At 44.5% G+C, this 6,520-nt stretch overlaps 1 non-coding gene across 1 annotated transcript; it reads left to right on the forward strand.

Annotated features, from left to right (window-relative positions):
* The first annotated feature begins 5,817 nt into the window (after positions 1-5,817).
* On the forward strand, positions 5,818-6,003 carry LOC136327685 (U2 spliceosomal RNA). The gene has a single exon (XR_010729856.1). It is a non-coding gene; the product is annotated as a U2 spliceosomal RNA (small nuclear RNA).
* The last annotated feature ends 517 nt before the right edge of the window (positions 6,004-6,520 follow it).

Here is a 6,520-nt window from a genome sequence, read left to right on the forward strand (position 1 = left end):
TCCTATTTTGTATATTGGATTAAGGGTTTGGATTTCTACACTATAAAATGGGGACAGAGCGGGAGCTTGAGCTCTTGGTTCCTGGGATGATTAGAGGAGAGAGCAGAGCAGAGAGCAGAAGGAGGCCACGTGGAGGAGGCCAGGAGAAGCAGCCAAGATGGTGGAGTGCTGAGTGAGATGCCAGTTTGTGTAGAGTTTGTATCTGGGATGAGGAAGGAGATGGGGAACTGAGGAGAATAAGGCTGGTGAGCTAGAAACCTTTGATTCTAGGAAACTCGGATAAGTCAGTGGCTTTGTGAGCACTGAATGTGAGTGGGTTTTGGAGCCCAGTGTGTATTTTTACTTGCCCGCCGGGTGCAAGCTAGAATTAAAGACTATGGCCCACCAGTTTGTGGCTCCGCTGTTTCTTTACCGACTGTCCGAATCCAATGCGAACCTGCATGGGCCGGGCTGCTGTGATAGTGGCCCTGGCCTTGGCTTCTGGCTTTACACCAAGTAGAAGTTTATGAACTACAACTCAAATTAAAAAATTATGTTGCTTTTCTTTACTTCCCACAACTGACATTATCTGACTTTTGAGCTCCTAGTCTGCCAAATGGATAGGAGTGAGAGGGGTAGAGTAAGATTTGAACTTACCAGTTAAATATAACTCAATTAACCCACTATGAAACATTATTTTGTCTCACCCTAACGTCTTTGGGAGAAATGCTCCATCTTTCAGAATGTATCTTCCTTCCTCCCCATTTTCCTTACCAAGGTGGCTCCTGGGCCTTCTGTGTAAGCTTCTGGGTACTTGTGGTGGCAGGAATGGGAGGGGGTAGCCCACAAGCTGATCTCTATGTCTTTGCAGTTAATTGTCCATAGTGAGACTGAACTGATCTCTCTGGACGCCTGACCCTGATGACTATTATAGGGACCTGATTCTTTTGGAAATTGTGCTAACACCCCCAGGGAAAGTCTATTATCTTTGAAGTATCTTTTGGCTGTAAATTCTGCTTATCTCTAACCAGATGTTTTCTTATCTCTCCTGATTCTCTTAACAGTTTTGTGTTCCCTTCGAGAAAAATTTTCTAGTTGAATTCTGTGATCCCAAAGGCATGTGCTACATTGTGTGAGTCAAGACTGCTCTCTTCCCAACTATCTCCACCCTTCTTTAGCTATTTCCAATCTAGTACTCTGGCAACACTGAACCCGAACGTTTTCCCAGACCACACCCACGGAAGTGAGGGATAAGATCCAGTACTCTGGATTCCAAACTCATAATTATCTGGCAACATCTCACCCTGGTTCAATCTGTCTTTCTACCCTAGGTTCACATGCACACAGCTCAGCATGGCTGGAGAAAAACTCACAATTATAAAGACTCATCCCATTTTAAATTTGAAGTCATTGATCTCAAGTAGTCTTTAACACTGCCCTGGATCATGTACTCTAGCACTCTCATCCATGACTTATTTCATACCTTCTCTCCTTTCCCCAAACCCCCAGCACTACTCATTCATACTCACTCTCTGCTGATGAAAAGTCATCCAGTTCATTGATAATACAGAAACTGAGAGAAAAGCATCCACCACCTCTTCTCATCTCTTGTATTTGCACCCATGTTTTCCGTCTTCCCTCCTGTTACTCTGAACAAGCAATCCATTCCCCTAACTAAAGACTGCACTTTAGTTAGATCCATAAAGTCCTAACTAGAGACTACTCTACTTCAGTATAAGATGCCATTACCAGTAATTCTCCTGTCTCTTGTACCACCTTTTTTCTCTCTACTGATTCATTCCTATAACACTTAAATATACTGTGATTTCTTCTCCTATTTTGAAGCACATCCTCTTCCATCGCCCTTCTATCTACCACCCCACTTCTCTGCTTTCCCTTACAGTAAAGCATGTGATAGGATTTGGCTGCACTCACAATTTCAACTTCCACCGTAGTTCTCTTCCATCTCTCTTCCCCTACTTCACTGCAACTCCTCTTTACAAGGGCACTAATGACCTCCCTATTGCTCAGTCTAGTCAGTTGTAAAGCCAGTAGCCAAGGCCACCATCACAGCTGCCTGGCCCATGCAGGTTTGCATTTGATTCGGACAGATGGTAATAAAACAACGGAGCCAAGAACTGGTGGACTATTAGCTTTACTCCTAGCTTGCACTTGGTGGGCAAGAAATACACACAGTAAGAAAACACTTCCCTTTCCTTTTAGGGCTCCCAAAGCCACTGACTTATCCGAGTTTCCTAGAATCAAAGGTTTCTACCTCACCAGAAGGTTCCCCATCTCCTTCTCTATGCACAAACTCTGCACAAACTGTCTTCTCCTTCAGCATTCCACCATCTTGGCTGCCTCTCCTCTCCTCCACGTGGCCTTTCTCTGTTCTCCCCTCTAATGCTAATCTCAGGAACCGAGATAAGAGCAAGCTCCTGGTCTGCCCCATTTTATAGTGTAGAAATCAAAACCTTTAATCCAATATACAAACAAGGAAGTCTCTGATACAAAGTCACTTAGGGTAGGAAAGGCTTAGTCTTAAAACTAAGCCTTAGGGTATAATAACCCTGCCTGCTTACAGCCTGTCCCCACATCCAATGCAAACTATAAGCGAGCAAACCTATATATCATATTTACAAACTTATTTGACCAACATCAGGTATTAGTTATCATACTTAAATATCAGAAGCATTTGGCAAAGTTATTTGAGTTTCCTCCCTTCTTTACTTGGGTTCCTGGAAATCCTGGTTTTCTTCTGACTGGTTGTTTTCCTATCAACTCTTTTCTGACTCCTCCTCTAACTACTAACTGAGTGATCCAGAACTCAATCCTTAGGCCTCTTCTCCTATCTTCACTAATTGTTGGGCAGATAAAATATATTATGCTCACTTTGTTAAAGATGGCACTGCCCACGTGAAAGCTGTCGCCCAGGTGATATTAATGTGTGTTGGGGGTGGGCTAAAGGCAGGCAGAATCTTTGTAGCTGGGGCTTGGTTTTGGGATTAAGCCTTTCCCACCCTTTTTGATGTGGGGTGGTACAATCCAATTACGCCTCAGATGAGTGACTTTGTATTAGAGACTTCCCTATTGTGTATATAGGATTAAAGACTATGGCCCACCAGTTTGTGGCTCCGTTGTTTCTTTACCGACTGTCCGAATCCAATGCGAACCTGCATGGGCCAGGCAGCTGTGATGGTGGCCCTGGCTGTGGCTCCTGGCTTTACATTTGGCGTAGTCTGTGGCAGGATTTGATACAGATCAGCAAGGAGCCTTTGAGTGGTGGAGTAGAGGGCTGGCTAGTGTTAGGGTTCCCCATGGCTGTCCTTTTGGGGGCCGTAGGCTGGCTGACTTTTACAGCCATGCGTGAGGAAACTGAGAGCTCTGTGGAAGAGGCTGCCTGGGACCTGCAAACCGAGCAGTGGAAGGAGCTGGAGCAAACGCAGGAGAAAGAGATGCTGACCCTGGAGCTGGAGGAAGCGCTGGATGAGGAGGCCAACCAGGTGTTCGAGATTCGCCTGGAAATGGAGCAGCTGCTGGAGGAGGATTCACAGGTTCGTGAGTTGCAACTTACCCTGGACGTTGTGGAGAGCCAGCAGAGGCAGGAGGCCGGGGCTGAGGCTGAGGCTGAAGCTGAGGCCGGGTCCGGAGCTGCAAGGTCTGCGGAGCAGAAGGCGGCAGTGGCCCGGGGCTCGAGACCGGCAACGGGAGCTGGTGTTTTCAGTTCCTCTTTGGAGGATGAGGAGAATTGAGCTGGAGTCACAATCCGCAGTCTCCATAAGATGAGAGCGCAGCTGGAAGGAGCACCTACTACGGCCCTAGTAGGTCTGCGATTTTGGGACATAGGGCTGAACATGCTTTCCGGAGCAGAGATGGAAATGCTGACTGCCATTGCCACGTGCTCCTCTTTGGGACAGTGTAAGACCTGCCAGGATGGCAGGGATGAGGGGGGTGGCTGACGCCCCACGTGCATGGACTGATTTCCTGGACTACGACCGGAGTGGGCATTGGCTCTTTTGTTGGATGGATTTACGGATTACGGATTTTGGATAATGTGAAATACCCTGATGGGGGTGGGGGTGGCTTTGCTGGAAGCACTCCCCTGCCCTGGGAAGCTTTTCCCATGGCTAGAAAGAAGGCCGAGGACATTTTGCGCTTTGGACAAAGTGCTCAGAGACTGCTGAAATGTACCTTTGTGATTGTTGAAACTGTATGATTTGTACTGTTGTAATTTGTGTAATATGCCTAATTTCCTTGCATAGGGATGCCGGTGATGTAGATTGTGAGTAGTAAAGTGAGCATAGGGGTGGATTGTTGGGCAGATAAAATATATTATGCTCACTTTGTTAAAGATGGCACTGCCCACGTGAAAGCTGTTGCCCAGGTGATATTAATGTGTGTTGGGGGTGGGCTAAAGGCAGGCAGAATCCTTGTAGCCTGGGGCTTGGTTTTAGGATTAAACCTTTCCCATCCTTTTTGATGTGGGGTGGTACAATCCAATTATGCCTCAGATAAGTGACTTTGTATTAGAGACTTCCCTATTGTGTATATAGGATTAAAGACTATGGCCCACCAGTTTGTGGCTCCATTGTTTCTTTACCGACTGTCCGAATCCAATGCGAACCTGCATGGGCCAGGCAGCTGTGATGGTGGCCCTGGCCGTGGCTCCTGGCTTTACACTAATATTCACTCACTCCCTTGGTGTTCTTATCTACTCTCCTTTAAAAATCATCCATGATAGCCTGACCTGGTGGTGGCGCAGTGGATAGAGCGTCAGACTGGGATGTGGAAGGACCCAGGTTCGAGACCCCAAGGTCGCCAGCTTCAGTGCGGGCTCATCTGGTTTGAGCGAAGCCCACCAGCTTGAGCCCAAGGTCGCTGGCTCCAGCAAGGGGTTGCTTAGTCTGCTGAAGGCCTGCAGTCAAGGCACATGTGAGAAAGCAATCAATGAACAACTAAGGTGTTGCAACACGCAATGAAAAACTAATAATTGATGCTTCTCATCTCTCTCTGTTCCTGTCTGTCTGTCCCTGTCTATCCCTCTCTCTGACTCACTCTCTGTCTCTGTAAAAAATATATAAATAAATAAAATTTAAAAATCATACATGATAATGATTCTAAAATTTCATTTTTAGTCTAAACCTCTCATAAACTCCAGATTCATATTTCCAACTTTCTAGTCCATAGTGCATTCAGATGTCCAATAGGCATCTCAGACCTGGCTTGTCCATAAGTAAATTCTGGTCTTTCCCATTAAAACTAGCTCCTCCTACAATCTTTCTCAATGCAGGAAGTAGCAGTTCTCTCCTTCCAGTTACTCAGACCAAAATCCCTTGTCTCTGCCTCTCAAACCACCAAAGCTCATCCATTAGCAATCTCGTTGGCTCTACCTTCAAAATATATCCAGAATTCATACTTCTCACTGTCTTTATCACTGTGACTCTAGTCCAACCTGAATTTATCTCTCATTAGGATTATGGCATTAGTCACTTGACTGGCTTCCACCCTTGTCACTCTTCAGTCTATTTTCAGTATGATAACTAGAAATATCCCTTTAAACTGAAGTCAATTATGTCATTTCTCTATTAAAAAGTTTCCCAAAAGAGGTTTCTAGAATTTTCCATCTCAGAATAAAAACAAAAGTGCTTATAAGGTCCTACACAATCTACTCTCATTCGTTCCTGCCATTGGGCCCTAGCATTACCTCACAGACCTCATTTCCTACTCCTGCCCTTCCTTCATTCTGCTCTAAAAACCCCTTCAACCAATTCTGTCACCTGCATCAGGCATTTCACAGATGCTACTGTGTAAATGACCCTAGGTAAAAATCAAAAGTCCATCACTTAGCTTTATGGCTAAGATCAAGCATAGGTATCTGTTCTTATCAGTTTAACATCTGATACAGCCTCAATCCAGAAACAATGTATTAAATGCATTTTTGGATAAGGAAATGGAATAGAAGTTTACTCCATCACACTGCACATGGACCAGTATTGCAGTACCTACAGGAGCGGAGCACGTCCACAGAAACAAACAAGAACAACCAAAAAAAAAAGTCCCCTCCAACCACACCTCCTTGCTTTGTTTTCTCTATAGCATTTTTTAAAAACAAATTTATATGTGTTTTCCATATTTGTTTACTGTCTGGCTCTCAATACGATGCAAGCTTGTGAAGGCATTTTACTGGAGCAATAGGTACTCAAACAAATATTTTAAAATATATTTTGTTTCTAATACTCACTAGAGTTTTGATCCACAGAGAAGAAACCGAGGTCCACATATTGTATTACTTGCCTTTGTTCCTCATCTTTCTCCTCCTCCTTAAAGACTTTAAGTATGGCAGGTTGAATACAGGTATTTATTTCCATTTTTCTCCAAACTCATTTCCCAAAGTAGAATGTCAGTAGATATTTAAAATCTGAAAGTCGAAGTAATTTTTATATATAGTTGTAGCCACCAGACAATAAAGCAGAATTTAAAGCAATTGCCTCTTGGTAATGCAAACTAGTATAACCATTAGGGAAGAAAGTATGGTGGTTCC

Source organism: Saccopteryx bilineata, chromosome 2 (genome assembly GCF_036850765.1).
Source record: "Saccopteryx bilineata isolate mSacBil1 chromosome 2, mSacBil1_pri_phased_curated, whole genome shotgun sequence".
Lineage (NCBI taxonomy): Eukaryota > Metazoa > Chordata > Mammalia > Chiroptera > Emballonuridae > Saccopteryx > Saccopteryx bilineata.